At 45.0% G+C, this 18,073-nt stretch overlaps 1 long non-coding RNA gene across 1 annotated transcript; it reads right to left on the bottom strand.

Annotated features, from left to right (window-relative positions):
* Positions 1–1,317: 1,317 nt before the first annotated feature.
* Positions 1,318–4,420, bottom strand: LOC129632175 (uncharacterized). The gene is made up of 3 exons (XR_008704361.1): positions 4,293–4,420; positions 2,921–2,991; positions 1,318–1,521 (listed from the first exon to the last, which is right to left on the bottom strand). It is a non-coding gene; the product is annotated as an uncharacterized LOC129632175 (long non-coding RNA).
* Positions 4,421–18,073: the final 13,653 nt, after the last annotated feature.

Consider the following 18,073-nt stretch of genomic DNA (forward strand, 5'->3'; position numbering starts at 1 on the left):
TGTATGCTTATAAATAACTCAGTAATAAGCATGGTCATCTGACTCAAGAATGGCCATGAACAAGCAAATACATGAAAAGATGCTCAACATCACTCAATTATCAGAGAAATGCAAATCAAAACCACAGTGAGGTTCCATCTCACGCTGGTCAGAATGACCTCCATCAAAAAGTCTACAAACAATAAATGCTGGAGAGGGTGTGGAGAAAAGGGAACCCCCTTACACTGTTGGTGGGAATGCAAACTAGTACAGCCACTATGGAGAACAGTGTGGAGATTCCTTTAAAAACTGAAAATAGAACTGCCATATGACCCAGCAATCCCACTGGTGGGCATACACACTGAGGAAACCAGAATTGAAAGAGACACGTGTACACCAATGTTTATCGCAGCACTGTTTACAATAGCTAGGACATGGAAGTAACCTAGATGTCCATTGGCAGATGAATGGATAAGAAAGTTGTGGTACAAATATACAATGCAATATTACTCAGCTATAAAAAAGAACACGTTTGAGTCAGTTCTAATGAGGTGTATGAAACTAGAGCCTATTATACACAGTGAAGTAAGTCAGAATGAGAAACACCAATACAGTATATTAATGCATATATATGTAATTTAGAAAGATGGTAATGACGACCCTATATACAAGACAGCAAAAGAGACACAGATGTCAAGAACAGACTTTTGGACTCTGCGGGAGACAGTGAGGGTGGGATGATTTGGGAGAACAGCATTGAAACATGTATATTACCATATGCGAAACAGATGACCAGTCCAAGTTTGATGCATGAAACAGGGCACTCAAAGCCAGTGCACTGCGACAACCCAGAGGGATGGGATTGAGAGGGAGGTGGGAGGGGGGTTCGGGTCGGGGGGGACACAGGTACACCTATGGCTGGTTCATGTCAATATATGGCCAAAACCACCACAATATTGTAAAGTAACTAGCCTCCAATTAAAATTAATTAATTTAAAAAAAGAATGGCCATGACATGATAAATAATGGAAGACTGAGGAATAGTTCATGGAGCTTCATAACAGTTCTCTCCAGTTATATGTACATGTGTGTATGTGTGTGTGTATATATATATATATATATATACACATATATATGAAAAATATCTATTACAAAAGGATGATTATGTCCTTGCAATAATAATTTTATGTTAATAAGATGGATTAAAAAGAGTAGGAGGAAATATTTTGGTTTCAGGAGTGTAAGCATATATCAAAAACATCAAATTGTACAGTCTTTGTGCAGTTTATTTTAAGTGAATCATACCTCAATAAAGCTGTTAAAAAACCAAAGGTACTAAATACTCAAAACTTGTCTTTCCTAGTCATTTAACTATTATGTATGCTCTTGGATTTACTTATGAAAATTCTATCAGTATGGTGGGAAAAAAATACAATGATGAGCTACTGTGCATCTCTTCTTATTCCACGTTCAGTGACATCATTTTGGCATCTTGAAACTGGCCATTGTGGGGACCTGCCAGGTGTAAAGGTAATATGGCTTCTACAACAGAAACATGCAAAAACATATCTGGTAAGAGCCTTGGATAGGTCAGAAAGCACAAGAAAGCTTGCCACAAATTTTTAACTTATGGAGAATCTCCTCACTGTGGACATTCGTATATAAAAGGTTCAACATTAGGCAGATGTCTTCATCACAAAGACTCTCCTCCAGTGTTTTTATATTGAGCAAGTAGACTGCACCATCCCTGTATGTCTATGGTGACTCTTTGTGTGAATTTCCTGCTTTTCAATGAGGTTAAACTATCACCTGAAGGCTTTCCTATGTTCACTACACTCATAAGGTCTCTCTGTAGTGTGGACTTTGCTGGTGTTGAATGAGGTTAGATCTTTGGATGAAGACTTTCTTAATTCACTGTACTCATAAGGCCTATATGATTGAATATTTGGTGCTGAATCAGAGAAGACCTTTGACTGAAGACTTTCCCACATTCATGGCACTTGTAACCACCTTTCCCCCTTGCTATTTTCTCCCCCTTGGATTTTCTCTTGCTAAATAAGGATAGACTTTTGGCCTAAAGTTTTCTCTTCAGGAAAGCTTTCAGTGATAAATCAGAGCAGATCTTGAACTGAAAGTTTCTCTACTTCATGAGGCTTTTTCCTAGTGTGCAGTCTCCAGTGCTAAATAAGGTGGGTGCTTCAGCTAAAGAATTCCACACATTCTTTACACTGATAAGACCTTCCTCTAATGTGAACTATCCAATATTTAATGATGCTGAAGCTTTCCTAGAGGATGTCCCATACCCATTGCATTCAGAAGGTCTTTCTCCAGGATGAAATCTCTGATGTTCAAGAAAGCTAGATAAAGAATTTCCCATATTCACTGCATTAATAAGGTCTTTCTTCAGTGTAAATTCATTGGTGAGAACAGGTCTGTATTTGCAGCTGAAGATTTTACCACATTTGTGGAAAGTTTAAGTACGTTTTCCTTTTTGTGGACTCTCTGGTATTTGTGGTTGAAGGCTTCCCTACATCCATCACACTTCTAATGAATTTTCCTACTATGAATGGTCACCCCACACTCGGTGCTGCTGCATGGCTTCTTCTGTTGTAAGTGGACTGGTGCTACAGGAAGCTTGAACTGACCAGGAAGCACTTCCCAACTTTGTTTCAGGTAAAGGAATTCTTTGGTATATGGAGTTTGTAGCTCTTCACAAACAAGGCCCTGCCACATCCCTTCTGAAAATTTTTCTCTACTGTGCTGCTTCTGGTGAAGGTTTACACTAAAATAATGGTTTCCCACATGCCCCATAAGTAAACGGCTTTTGCTTGGGATATGTGCCCCTTTCCTCAGCCAAGTGCAAAATGTCTTTTAAGACAGAGACACATATCTCACAAGAGTGGGCTTCGTAGGGAAAGGGACCTGCTTTGGGAGTCCTGACCTGTGACATTCCTTCTACAGAAACACTCTGCCCAGAAGGTGCCTCCTTGTCTTCCCCGCCATGCCAATAACCTGGAAACAAAGAAATACAGCTGAAGGACAGCTGACTCTGGTGGGAAGGAGCAACCTCCATTACAAAGGTGCATCCGACACACTAATGAATGAGTGCACATGCATCCACAGGATTGTTGTCAGGAGGAGGGAGTTGGGTTCAGGTTGAGGAAGCAGCTGCTGTGCAACAGTGGTCCTCTAAAGGTCACAGCATGGGGGACATAAAGGACACAGTGAAGAACCAAGTACAGGAGAAAGGGTAGGGTACAGCATAAAGAGGAGATGCAGGTCTACAGCTTACTTGGAATGGTTTCTAGCACTTCTCTGCTGATGACACAGGAGAGCTATGCAGAAGGATGTGTCTGGGCCCAAGAAAATCCAATAGCATCAGAGTAGTTCTTGTCCAAAGACTATTTAGAGATATGTGCACATCTCACAACACAATATGTGTGGGGCAGTGATGGAGAACACTGTGAGAAAGAGCAGTGGAGAAGAATGGGTGGAATCCATTGTGAGAGTTAGGATTCACCCTAACAGAGAGTCAGTGTAGGAATGACAAGTTAGCAAAGTGTCAAGAATGGAGGAGGAAAGATAGAAATAAAGTGTGGCCACTGGTACTGGCACCAAAATGTAGAGGAAACAGAACAAAATCATGGTATGAACTGAACACACAGTCCTAAGATCACGCCCCCTCACTTGCCACTCAATAGTGCCAGGGACCCTCTGAGCCCATTTTGTGGAGCTGGAGTCATGCCCACCCTGAGAAGCATCCATAGGTCTCCCCTGACCCTCCCATGTAAATATAGTGCCTGGATGATACAAGCTCTAAGGAAAAGACTGGACAGGTGAGTGGCCAGCACTGGCCTAGAGCAACTCAGAGCGACAGACATAGGAAAGAAAATTCAACATTACCAAAATCAACCTCGGAGGAGAATCTTGCGAGAACAGCCTATGGGCCACGTAAGTGGTGACCATATCCGTGACTACAATTCCTACCATAGGCAGAAATGAGGATACATAAGCTAGAGGAAGGGAGTAGAACCTAGGGCAGAGGTGACACCTGGCCAGAGAAAGGTAAAGCAAGGTGGGATCCAAAGGCTAACGGAGAGACTTCTGACTCCTTCCCTGAAAGCCTTTGGGGCAGCAGGTACTGGGACTGAGTGAGAAAAAGACAGGACACTGCAGACAGCTCAGTCCTAGCAACCAGAGCACCTACCCAGGGAACTGGGGAAGGAAGCAGTGCCTGTAGTCCTGATGTGAGAAAGATTTGATCTGTCCATGGGGAAAAGGAAAATATACTGGGGCAGGTATGAGGGTCTTACCTAGAGAGGCCATAAGCGCAAAGTTCTCCAGCATCGCATCGCAGTATAGGAGTTTCTGGGCCTCATCAAGGAGAGCCCATTCCTCCAAGGAAAAGTACACTGCCACATCCTCAAAGGTTATGCTGCCCTGCCATGATGAGGAGAGAGGAAATCATGAACAGCCTCTTGGTCAAGGATCCCCAATCCAGATCCCCCCATATGTATTCATGCTCATACTTCTCCCCAGCTCCACAACTCAGATAAGGTATCAGACCCTGGTGCCATTTGTGTCTGTTCCCTCCTAGTAGGCCCATTAGTTATTGTGTCTAGCCCTCAGCAACATTAGGCAGGTGGGCACAAGGATGCCATTAAGATCCAGGCCTGCCATGCAGGGCTCCACCTGTCCTGCAAGGCAATTCCTGGGAAGTCTCCCAGATGGTGCCTCCCAAGCACAACCAAACTTGGGCCCACCTTTCATCCTTCAGTCCCTATTACCAGGACACTGGTGACATCACTTCACACTTCTTCATGTGCATATCATACTTTAGACTGCACCTCTCTTCTATCTCCAGACCCTACTGCCACCACCACCACCTCTCTGTCCCATCCTGTAAACCTCTCCCTGGCTTTCCCCTGTGTTACTTACCTCATGGTGTCAAGATTATGCAAATGCAAACAGGATTCGGCACTACGCCAGACCCTCATTGGCTCCCACTGCCAGAGGCAGCCTTGAATCCTGCTATCCCATCCTCACTTCCTGGCTTATTGCTTGTGTCACCCTCAGCCATTCAGAGCCACATGCATTCAGATCCCACTGGTCCTCTTCCACTTCCGTGTGGCACTTACTGTCCCCTTGTTAGTCACAACCCTCTTCTCTTAACCTAACACTCATTCAAAGCCCAACCTCATGGCTCTCCTCCTACAGCTTAGTGACTCAATGAAACAACCACATTTTCCCCTAACTGAATCCACCAGCCTGACTGAAACACTCCAGGGTCACCCAAAATCCTAGTAAGTCCATAGACCTGAGCATATGAATCAGCCTCAGCCTTAGCGTCATGTTTCCTCAGTTATATCTAGGCTTCTACATCGTTTCAATGTCTACTCTTCCCTTGGAAGCCTTGGCCACCTGCCAGACCATCCTCTTCCCAAGCCCCCTTTCATGGCCAGTTCTCTCCCTCAACAATGCTTGTGATTGCACGTTACCCTAACCAGGTACTCAAACAAGAGACCCAGTCCTAGGGCACCACCTTCCCTTTCCTGGCCTGCTAATAGCATTACCACCATAACCTCCTCTCAAATGTGACCCACATCTCCACCTCATCTTGGATACACAGAGTAACCACCACCATTTTGATGTCTCCACCTTGAATCATTCTCCAGAGTTTCAGATATTTATGTCCAACTGCCAGTTTAATACCTTCAAGCAGTATTTTCTGAAACATCTCAGATTCTTAACATGGCTTGCCTCCCACCAAAAAATAAAAAAAAAAACTCCTGATATTCCCATTGAAAATCACTGCCAGCTTTCTTTTTCTTCCTTCCAAAACTTCAGAGTAATCCCCAACTCCTACCTTTTTCTCTCTCATCTTTAACATTAGAACATCCAGTCAGTCATACATTAAAGGGGCTTCCCTGGTTGCTCAGAGAGTAAAGAATCTGCCTGCAATGCAGGAGACCTGGCTTCAGTCTCTGGGTCAGGAAGATGCCCTGGAGAAGGGAATGGCTACTCACTTCAGTATTCTTGCCTGAAGAATTCTTTGGACAGAGGAGCCTGGGGGGTGGGGTGGGGTGGCTATATGGTCCATGGGGTCGAAGAATCGAACACAAATGAGTGACTAACACATCCCTCTCACTCACTCACTCATATACTAAAAAAAAAAAAAACAGATCCAGAATCCAACCACTTCTCCTACTTTCATGGCCACCAGACTGTCCAATTACCACCAATACTCATCTGGACTACTATAGTAACATCATCCCTGGTCTTCCTGCCTCCTCCCTCTCTCCCCTAAATCTGTTCTTCACTCTGCAGTCTGACAGAGCCTTCTAAGACCTGAGTCACATAACCTCCTTGTTCCTATACCATTGCTCCTATCCTCTCCAGGAAAACATTCAACTTCTCAGGCTGCCATTTCAGGTCTGAATGTTTCTTTCCTGATCACCAGAGGAAAGAGAAATGTGGTTCTTTGAACACTCCCAGCTCAACCTTACCTTCAAGCATTTGGACATACTGCTACTTGTGCCTGGAATAACCTGCCCCACCTCATTCCCTTGGTTGCCAGACATAGAAACTATTTCACATAAACAATGACCTAGGGCTTGGGGTTTCTCAAGAGTCCCCAGGCCAAAGGGCTAGGAGAGTGACAGTCTGCACCCTAGAGCATCACAATCTCAGAGAACCTGTGTGTTTTGTGTGAGGAAGTTGGGACTGGTGAGATCCCACTCACCTCGCTAGGGTCCTTAAGCACTTCTGTGGCCATGGAACCTGTGGGAAGAGGGAGGCTGTGAGAAGCAAGTCACCATGGAAGGGCTCCATGGGCTCAAACCTCCATTGTACCCTTGCCTAGTTCTGGGGCCAAGTGACCTGGGCTTACTGTTAACTTCTTTTCTAAAATTCTATTTATTTTTGGCTGTGCTGGGTCTTCCTGCTGTGTGGGCTTTTCTCTAGTTGCAGAGAGCAGGGGCTACTCTTCATTGCAGAGCAAGGGTTTCTCATTGTGGTGGCTTCTCTTGTTGCAGAACAGGGGCTCCAAAGCACAGGCTCAAAAAGTTGCAGCAAATGGGCTTAGTTGTTCTGAGGCATGTGGTAACTTCCTGGATCAGGGATTGAACCTGTGGTCTCCTGCATTGGCAGGTGGATTGTTTACCACTGAGTCACCATGAAAGCCTTATTGTTAACTTCTGTATCCTAGTCTTCAGTAATACCTCTTACCAGCTGTGTGACTTTGGAGAAGGGCTCAACCTTCAGATGACCCACTGTCCTCATCACCCCTTTTCCAGTTGGGAGAAAACTCCCCAGTCACACTTTGTTCTGTACAGACAGGACATGAAGCCCAGATTTCCCCAATAGTCCTGGACCAGAAGCTCCTCCAGGTTTTTGCATACGCAATCTCTCTGCTTGTAACACTTCCACATCTCATCACACTGACTTGCGGAAATGGGCCCTCCCTTCTCACACCCCTGCAGGTACTGTACCCTCTGTCCTAGGCTGTGGTAATTCGACCATGTTCCCCATATGTGGGGCTTTAGGATTCAAAAGTGGGAGTGGTTCAAGTGAGGGCTTGAAGATCTCAGAACCAACTCATGCCAGGTCCATCAGTGAGGCCTCTGTGATCTGAGCCTGTGGGTGAATAGGGACGGTTATGACAGGTGACCAGTGTGAGAACTCCAACATCACCCCTTCCAGCCCAGCCCTAACGTGAGGTCCTCCCAGGTGGCCCCCACTCCAAGCCTTAGATTCACCTCTGTGCATTGAGGACAACAGTTTCTCTCGACCTTTCAGTATCTGGTTGCCTCACACCCGACTCAGCGATCAGGAGCTACGGAGCTGGTGAACCTACCCCAAGCCAGCCAAAACGACAGCCACAAAGAGAGACCGGAAGTCCCGCCCCTATCTTTTGCCAAACATGGCTCGCCCCTCTCCCGCGCCTTCATTGGGTCAGCACTGCCGCTGTTCAAGCAGAGCACTCTGGGTAATATAGTCACCTCTCCGCACGCAGCGAAGACCGTGTGTCCCATCCATTCCAGGCGGTGGAAAAGGCGCTTTGCTTTGTCTCAAAAGAAAGGCACATGGATTTGTGAGCAGTGTTGTCTGCAGTCGATCACCAAAATGTTGATAAAGATTATTTCACAGTTCATCGAGGTCAGCATACTCTTAGAGGCTAAGCGTTTTTTCCGATGCTCCAAAGATTGCAAATCCAAATGATCATTCCATGGTGTCACTGAGACTCAGAGTGCTTCCACACGTAGCTGGGAGCTAATAAACTTAACTTGTTGCTCTTCAAATGCATGTAGCCTAAAGTGTTAATCAGTTCTGTGCATTTCAGTATGTTATGTCAGGAACTAAAGGGAAAAAAGCCAGATCAAGTCAAAGGCAAGAGGGATGTTTGGAGGCCCTTCAAAGAAGTAGCCACACTGAGGATGGTATTTCCAAAAGTGATTCTTTTTCATTCTTGAAAATATTGTAAAGAGAACATGTAGAGTTACCAGAATAGTGAAAGTGAACAGGGATCTGTAGTGTTATGTTTATTCACTGATCTAACAAATGTTCACTGAAGATGTATTGTAGGTGCATGGGAGACATCATGAAACAATTGAGACAAAAACTCTTGCCTTCAACGAAGGCAGACAAGGAAGACAGACAGACAACAGGAAAGAAGTACTTGAGGACTTCCCTAGGGATCCAGTGGTTAAGAATCCACTTTCCAATGTGGTGGGCATGGGTTTGATTCCTGGTTGGGGAACTAAGATCCCACATGCCTCAAGCCCACACACTCTGCAACCCATGTGCCACAACTAGAGAAACCTGAGCTCTGCTAAGAAGATTGCATATGCTGCAACTAAGACCAGACACAGCTAAACAAATACATAATTTTTTTTAAAAGACAGAGGAGAAATACTAAATTATATACGTAGAATGTAGTAGGCAGAATGGAGAGGAGTGTTTATGTGCTGAGAAGTAGGGAGGTAGTCTGTAATATTACCACAAGGAGGAGCAGGACTGAAGCCACCAGCCTGGCCACACCCCTCTCCCACCTGCTCCACCTGCTGGTTTTTAGGAATAGGACCTTTTGACACCAACGGGGATTTTTTTAATTTGGTTTTTAACAACTCAGGGTTTTGTTTTTATGCAGATTTATGCAGTAAGGGAGATCTCCTTAGTAAGAAGATAACTGAGTAAACACTTGAAGGACGTGAGGAATGAGTCCTGTTGGGTTTATTGTTTCAGGCAGTTCCAGGCAGAAGAAACAAATGTTTTGGGGGCTTCAGTGGGTGGAGCCTAGTGGGGGGTTGTGGTTACCTGCATCCTGGGGCTTCCTCACTGGATTCCTTAGCAGTGGAGGGACTAGGACCTCCAGAGGGACATTTCTCTGTTTTACTCACTGCTGAGACCTCCAGGGATGTCAGTGAAAACACTGGGATCTACCCTGTGGAGTCTGCAAACTTCCAGCCCTGTTGTCTGGGTTATGAGGCAGCATTGCCTTTCCTAGAACACCGCTTCTCTGAGTTTGATCTGTGAACCAGCAGCAAGAGCATCACATGATAACGCTTTTTTTTTTTAAGGATTTTTTAAATTATTATTTTATTTATTTAATAGTTTGGGGCTGTGCTGGATCTTCACTGCGTCTTGAGTCTTTCCTCTAGTTGTGGAGAGCAGGGGCTACTCCTTATTGAAGTGCACAGGCTTCTCATTGAGGTGGCTTCTTTTGTTGCTTCAAATAGGCACTAGGACACTCGGGCTTCAGTAGTTGTGATTCCCTGGGCTCTAGAGCACAAGCTCAGTAGTTGTGATGGAGGAGCTTACTTGATCTGAGGCTTGTTGGATCTTCCCAGACCAGGGATCAAACCTGTGTCTCCTGCACTGGCAGGCAGATTCTTTACCACTGAGCCACCAGGGAAGTCCCACATGAGAATACTTAAGGAAGTGCAAACTCTCAGTTGTTTGAACCTAGACCTACTGAATCAGACATTCTAGGGTTAAAGTCCAAAAATCTGCCTTAAAGGGCTTTGGGTAATTTCATGCAAGTTTAACAATATTGTATCCTTCTGCTGTGATTCCTATGAATGAGAATCATGCGGTTTTTGTTTGTTTTTTTGCTACTAACAAGAATCACTTCTAAAGGCACAGGAGTTTTGAACTGAGGTTGCAAAATGCGTTTGTGAATGTTATTTTTCCTAATACTTTAACATATAAAATGTCAACCCTATACACATTTCTAAAATACAAAGTGAAAAGTCTGATAATTTTAGCTTCTGGAGCAATGTTTGCAAGCTTCTATTGTCCTTTTAGAACGGAGTCTTCACATGTAAGTCTTGCTCTATGCATGTGTATGTACGTTCAGATATATTCCTATACACATTGTTTTTCTTAGTAAAAATAAAGTTATACTTTGAATGCTGATTTGCAGTTCGCGTTTCTCCATTTATCTTGGTCAACCTAAAGCTACCTCTATTTAACTCCCAAAATCTCCTTACGGACACCTTGTGCGCCACAAGCCGCCGCCTCCTTTTAAAAGCTGCCTCGTGTCATTACCAGTATGCACCATGGCTGCCCAGAAGCGGTGAGGTCAGCCGTGGTTGGGGTTTTGCGACGGTGGCTTAAATCCGCTGGACCGCTCTGCCAAAGCCATGAAACAGGAGGTCCTGTGAATGGCGGGTGTTCTCCGACCTCCAAGGGGTGGGGAACGCGGTTTGAGAGAGTGGGAGAGGCCGGTTGGGACGCCTTTCCGGTCTCAGCGCTCAGATGCATCCGGGTCTGGCCTACTGGTTTCGTGTTCCGTTGTGGTCCCCATCTTCACGTCCAGGAGCCTGGCAGGGACGTCGCATCACCTCACTGCGGCTGCCCCCTGCGGTCCTGGCCAGGTTTCCCGAGGTTGTAGGGACAGGTGTGAGGGCGAAGGGGCCGCTCGATACGCGCTCGGGGGCGCCCTCTACTGGCAGGAACTGGCCAGGCTGTCACGGGTCCCCAGGGAAGGTCTTCCGCGGCTCTGACCTGACCTTGCTTGGGCCTGGGCGTCGAAGTCCCTTTCTAATACTTTTCTGCTTTTCTCTGGAGTCTTAGAGCGAAATTCACTGCTAGAACCTGTTGGAGGCGGGATGGCTGTCTCTGGCTGGCTGGCCGCTCCTCGGTCGCCTCCTGGCAGCCGCTGGTCAAGGTCGGGATTCCGTCTAGGAGCTAGCCTGGAGCATTTGGCCTGTGAAGGGAGATGTGGAGACTCAACCTCTGGAGCCAAAGGTCAAGATTTAGGCTCAGGACGCAGCTCTTAAGGGAGAGCTGGGAGCTCAGCTATTGAGACCAGCACTGGGCAAGTTAGGCCTGGTGCCCAGAGGAGCCAGGGACTTGGGATGGCGCCCTATCCTGGGAGGGCACCCTTGAGAGGGCTCAGCGCCCTCTCAGGGGCCTGTCGGTACCCCTACTAGCAGGTTATCCACAAGAACTGATAGGGAAAGTTGAAAAGAACCTTAAAGTCTTCTGTGGGTCCGATGTGCCTGCAGCTAGTCACTCAGAACCCTTCTACCAGGAACTGTCAGCTGCTGGCCCTCTGGAGAAAGGGCATACATGCTAAGGCACAGTGTTACTTCTAAGTGGTCTCTCTGGGGTCTCCATGGAATGCTCAGGGTGTTCAGAGAGGAGGTCTTTCCCCACTGACTGGTCAGGATTCAAATGAATTGCACGCTATAGGTCTTTGCAATCTCCATTCAGCACTCAGCCCCCAGCAACTGTTCTCACCAGATATTATACAACCTTTTGTTTCTTAATCAATATTTCATTTACACAATTATTTTTCTCCCTGTTTTCATTGCATTAAGTCAGGTATTTTTTAAGCTGCATTAAAATTTACATCTTTTATATGTTTTCATAGAGTGGTTGCACTTAAGGTAAGAACCACATTTATATTCATACCAATCTTTCCCTTAAAGTCTTCTACATATGAATGAGTTCTATTCCAAGAGCTCATTCATAAGTCTAATTTGTTCATAAATCCAACAAAGTTAGCCTACGTACCTAACTAACACAATCGGCTAGATAGTACTATACTGTAATAGATTTATAATACTTTTCACACAAATATGTACATAAAAAATAAACAAGCACAAAAAATAAAGGAAACATTTTTAATCTTACAGTACCTTGAGAAGTACAGTAGTTTCCATATAACAGTTGGCATAAGGGGCTGGCATGCACATTTGCATCTTTGAAAGTTTGCAACTTGAAGGTTCATATGTAGGGGACTTACTGTCTGTGCATTAGTTTGCTAGAGCTGCTATGATTAAAGTACCACAGATTGGGTGGTTTAACCAACACAAATTTATTTTCTCACAGTTCTGGAGCCTGGAAGTCCAATATTAAGCTATTGGCAGATTGGCCTCTCTCCTTGGCTTGCTGTGTCCTCACATGGTTGTCCTTCAGTCCATGTTGTCTGTGTCCCAATCTCCTCTTCTTATAAGGACACCAGTCATATTGGATTAGGGCCCACCCATATGACCTCATTTTACCTTAATTATCTCTTTAAAAGCCGTATCTCCAAACATATCTCCAAACGTTCTGAGACACTAGGGGTTAGAGCTTCAACATATGAATTTTGGAGAAACACAGTTTCACCCATAATCTAGGGAAATGTGACATGCACATATGAAACTTTAAAATATTTAGATTTTAATGAATCTTTCTGAAGTTGATACCTATGTAACTAACTAGCACTAAATGCAATACAAAAGAATATCAGCAGTACCCATTGTCCTGACTGGGCTTCCCAGGTGATTCAGTGGGTAAAGAATCTGCCTGCAATGCAGGAGAAGCAAGAGTTGTGGGTTCGATCCCCAGGTCAGGAAGATCCCCTGGAGGAGGGCATGGCAACCCACTCCAATATTCTTGCCTGGAGAATCCCATGGACAAAGGAGCCTGGTGGGCTGCAGTCCACAGGGTCACAAAGAGTTGGACACAAATGAAGCAACGGAGCATACACACTGTCCTGAGTGGTCCATCCAAGTCACCATGGGGTCCTCCCCCAACACCAAGAGGAATCCAATATCCTAATCTTAAAAGTCAGTATTATCTGACTTTTGCATAGTTTTTCCTACAGTTTGAGTCCCCAAAATAGAATTTGGTTGTAGCTGTCATTGATCATTGTATGACTGGAATCATGTATTATGTCCTCTGTTTGGCCCTGTATCTTCTTCAAAATAAATGCTTGTAAGCTTTGTCCATGTTATTCCATGTATCTGTGTATCATCCATTTTCACTGCTGTTGAGCAAACAAATAACTATCCATTCTACTGCTGATGCACCTTTGTATTGCTTTCAGTTACCAGTAATCATAATGATGCTACTGTGAAAGTTTCTGTCCATGAATTCTGATGCATATAAAAATGTATTTTTATAGCATTTTACAAACTCTCCAGTTTACAAAATGTATTTTTATAGCCGTTTATATCTTCATAAGGAAGATATAAATATCTTAAATATTTATGAACTTAATAGCAGAACTTCAAAATATAGTAAGGCAAGAACTGGCAACTGGCCAAACCAAAGGATGATATACAAATTACAACCATAACTGGAGATGCTAACATTTCTTTCTCATGAACAGTTATAACAAGTGGACAAAAAAAAAGTACAAAAATTTTATCTTGACTTAATGGCTTATATAAACAATTCATCAACATTACCTGAATATACATTCTTTTTCAAGTAAAGATAGAATGTTCACAAAGGTAGGCACATATGAGGTGAAAAAATAAGTCAGCAAATTTCATAAGACAGAATACATACAATGGAATGAAAGTAGAAACCAAAAGCTAACATATCTAGAAAATCCTTTATAAATCAAGCAAAACATGCTTTTACATAACCAATGAATCAAAGAAATAACAAGGAAAATTCGGAAATTAGAAATGAGTGATAATTTAAAACAGCATATCAAAATTTGTGGAGTGTTGCTAAAGCAGTGCTTAAGGGAATGTTGCAGCTTTTTTTTTTGGCCACCCATGCAGCCTGTGGGATCTCAGTTCCTCAAAATAGGGAACCTGCACTCCCTGCATTGGAAATGCAGAGTCTTAACCGTTGGACCACCAGAGAAGTCCTGGGAATGTTGAAGCTTTAAGTATTTGTATTAAAAATAAGATCTAAAAACAATTATTTAATTTTCCATTTTAAAAACAGAAAATCAAGTTAAATCCAAAGTAGAAATAAAGAAATAACAAATATAAAAGTAGAAGAAAACCTAGAGAAAATTAACAAGCAAAAGCTGGATTTTTTTGAAGATTAATAAAATTTATAAATATTTACTAAAATTGATCAAGAAATAAAAAGAAAATTCAAATTACCAACATCAAGGAAGAAAGGGGTTAGGATTAAAAGCATAACAAGTGATTATTCTTCCAGGAAGAAACTTACAGGTCCAGATAATTTTCCTGGTGAATTTCATCAAATATATAAGGAAGATATTTTACCAGTGTTACATAAACTCTCAAAAAATAGGGAAAGGGGCAGCTTTTCCTAACTCAATCAATGAGGTTAGCATTAGACTAATACTAAAACATAGTAACAAAACATACAGATTAATGTACATTATGAACATAGATATAAAAAATCTTTTAACATTTTTGGAAATCAAATGTAACCAAAAATGAAAAGATGATCTACCATGGCCAAATGAAATTTGTAGCAGGAATGCAAGGTTAGTTTAGTATTTAAAATCAGTGTAATTTACCATCTTAAGAGAATAAAGGAGAAAAGCCAAGTGAATATCTCAAATATGTGTAAAGTGACTGACAAAGTTTAACATCCCTTGCAAAAAAAAAAAAAAAATTCTCTCAGGAAAGTAACAATTGGAAGGATTTCCTTTGTCCCAGAGCAAAGCAGGGCTGTGGAGTTATCACAAATTTCAAGAGATTATGCCTTGAAACATAAAACTTTTAAACTGCTGTGCATCTTGTCCTTGCATGTGAGAGAAGATCTCTCACAGATAACTATGTGGTTGGCCAAAGGACTCAAACAGAAGACAAGGCCTGATGGGGTTATGCTGACAATTTTTGATCTCTGTCCTACATCTGAGAAGAGCAGAGAAGTGGCCAGTGGGTGTCTTATGAGTTGAACCAATTCAGACCTCCTACTGTGCATTGCATGTGCTCATCAGAGGTGTGCCATGGTGCTGAGTCCCCTGAAGACTATAAAAATGGTCACTCATGATGCCTACATGAGGATGAGGCACCACCGTCTCTCTGGAATCAGACAGAGTTCAAATCCTCGCTTCTCTACTACCATGCGTGTGACCTGAGGAAGGTTCTAAGGGTTAAATGCTGTTTTAATTTGCAAACTGTACAAAAAGAATTGAGAACCTGATTCCCTGGAAAGGATGTTGTGGGGTGTAGCATCTGGTCAGGTCAGGTCTGGGTGCTATAGCCCCAGCTCAGAAAACTCCCCAGCTGGGGATGCTAGGGACTTGTGGCTTTCCAGGGTGACCATGGAGGTGGCACATCTAGAGAGGTCCCAGAAAGGGGTGGTATCTGGTAGCCCTAAGCTACTAGCATGAGACTGGGAGGGTGTGGACGTAAACTGTGCGGTTAGTGGTGGCCACCTGAAAGGAAGAGACTGGAGTTTATTGCACCCCATGCTGCTTGGTCACTCCTTCCCCATCTTAGCACGTGCCCTGCCGCAGCCATCCTGGGCCACCTGGGTGCTGCAGTATCCGCAGGAAACAGAGCCCACCCCTGTCTTGTCCATCACTGTATCTCTTACACTGACCTCGAGTAAGCCAGGCCCCACTTTGGCAAGATCCAGGTTGCTCCAGCACTTGGCTCTACACAGGCTCTGCCTTCCTATGATTCACAGAGAAAAGGCCAGCAGACCCAGAGGCAGTGACTACCGTCCCAGGTCAAGTGCTGAGGAGGCTGAAGACCCCATGCCCTGGTGGTCCCCGTTCTACTGGCATCAAGCATCAGCAGTCCTGAGCAGTTCCCACTTAGCACAGAGGGCATCTGGTCCCAAACAACTGCAAACAGGCATGGGAATCTCAAAGGGACAAGGGAAGGGCCACTGGGTCCTGCCCTTTGCCCTCTGGCACCTTTTCCCCGTCCTCTGCTGGCATGACCCCACTCAGTTACCCATTTCAATGCTGTGTCACAGCATCAAGGCAAACAATGCATGGTTTGGCTTGGTAGGGCAAGTATCTAGCAGGCAGCTCCAAACTGAGTCCTGCACTCCCAGGATCAGACAGCAAGCACAGCGCTTTCCAAGGGTAACGTTCTTAGCATGGTTCTGCCCTCCCCCTTGCCAACTCCTGTTCCAGACTAGCTGTCACCCAGCTGACCATGTTCCTCCCTCACTCCACTGGCCAGCCACTCATTGCTTCATCACTTCCTCTGCTGGAGTCAGCCAGTCTGCAGACCCAGCCTGCTCTGGGATTGGGTATAACCAACAAGGGCACAGCTCTCCTCTTTCAGGCTTTTATCTCCTGGTTGCCCCCAGGATCCAGTGTCAGCTCCCTCCCATTTGACCAGGCCCAACCCAGTGTGGAACAGGTTCTAGCCTCTACCAGTCCACCTGCATCTCCACCAGGACCCCTGCCCCCAACTTTGAACCTTTCCTTTAGCTCAGGAGTCACCTCGTTCACATCTGAAGTCCCTGACAGGCTACAGCAGGGAGTCCCTCTCCCCACTGGCTCTGACTTTACTAGCCTATCCATCACTGCTTTTGCAGTTGCTCTTTCAGCAGACAAGGAATCAGCCAACTGGGCATCCAAGCCTGCCTTTGACTCTGATGAAATTGGTATGGCTACAATGCCCCCTTCCCAGGCTCCTCCTGACACATTGCCCCTGAACAGTTTTGATATCACTTCCCCTTTAGGAAACATAGAAATCCCATTACAAGTTCAAAACTTAACCTCTACTGCAGCCCAGGTACCCCATGGGGACTTAACTCAGTTTTTGCATATATGACATCCCTATGTTCCACCTTTGGCATCACTGTCAACACCCAGCCAGACTTTGCTGGTACATATGGTGTTTTTCCCCATTTGCCCACCTGCTACTTCTTGCCCCAAGCCATCAGCAGGATGCCCAGCACCAGGCACAGCTCACCTTTAGTTAACACCACTCCAGACTCAAATCTATTTATGGCACATACAGCTCCTTCGGGTAATGACAGCTCAGGGGTCAGTGTGTTTGCCCCAGGCCCCAGCTCCATGTCTGAAGCACTCAGCTTTAGGACAGAGCCAAGCACCACCACTCTTGTTGGGGGAAGGCTTAGGACCTGAACACCAGGGTTCTGCCAGCCTATAGCGCCTCTGTTCCAATTAGAGAGGCCAGCACTACTAAAAGCAAAACTTTCCTGGGAGACACTTTTCTTTTTTGCCTAAAGTCAGACCACCTGGGACTCACACAGCCAAAGCACACCTGTCCTTGTTAGAGGAGATAGCATCACTGAGAAGGAGCATGTATCAGCCTCCTTCCTGGGTTCAAATCACCCAGAAACCATGCAGCCAAAGTACATCAGTTGCAGTGGCTGGGGTCAGCACCTTGCCTGTATTTGGAGGCCCTACATTTCCTTACAATGAGAACACCCAGGTTCCACTTGTCCAGAACACAGGCATTGCAATGGAAGAGGCCAGAACAGTAACTGTGATGCAGCCAGCCTTCTCTTGCTGTGTCTGGTCAGAGTGCTTGGGACCCATAGGGCCAGAGCAAACCTGTTACTTCTGGAGAAGCCTGCACCACTGAGAAGAAACACGTGCCCAGAGGTACTTCTCTTCACGCCTTCTGTCAGATACCTCAGGGCCAATGGCCACGGAATATCCATTACAATGTGAGGGGCTGGTGCCACATCTGTAGCTGAAGAAACCACTGTCCATGAATACAGTCAGAGCATCTGGGGTGCATGAGTCCAGGGTATAGGTGGTGCAATGGGAGGAGACAGCACCACACCTGCATTTGGACACACTTCTAGTTCCACCATCATTCAGAGCTGTGGCGGGGGTGTTGGGGGGAGGGGGTGGTATACTCCTGACCAGAGCATATCTGTTGCAATCAGATGGGACAACATCATACACCTTCAGAAAGACACCTCTAGTCTTGCCCTC

The sequence above is a fragment of the Bubalus kerabau genome, chromosome 17 (genome assembly GCF_029407905.1).
Source record: "Bubalus kerabau isolate K-KA32 ecotype Philippines breed swamp buffalo chromosome 17, PCC_UOA_SB_1v2, whole genome shotgun sequence".
NCBI classification, from domain to species: domain Eukaryota; kingdom Metazoa; phylum Chordata; class Mammalia; order Artiodactyla; family Bovidae; genus Bubalus; species Bubalus kerabau.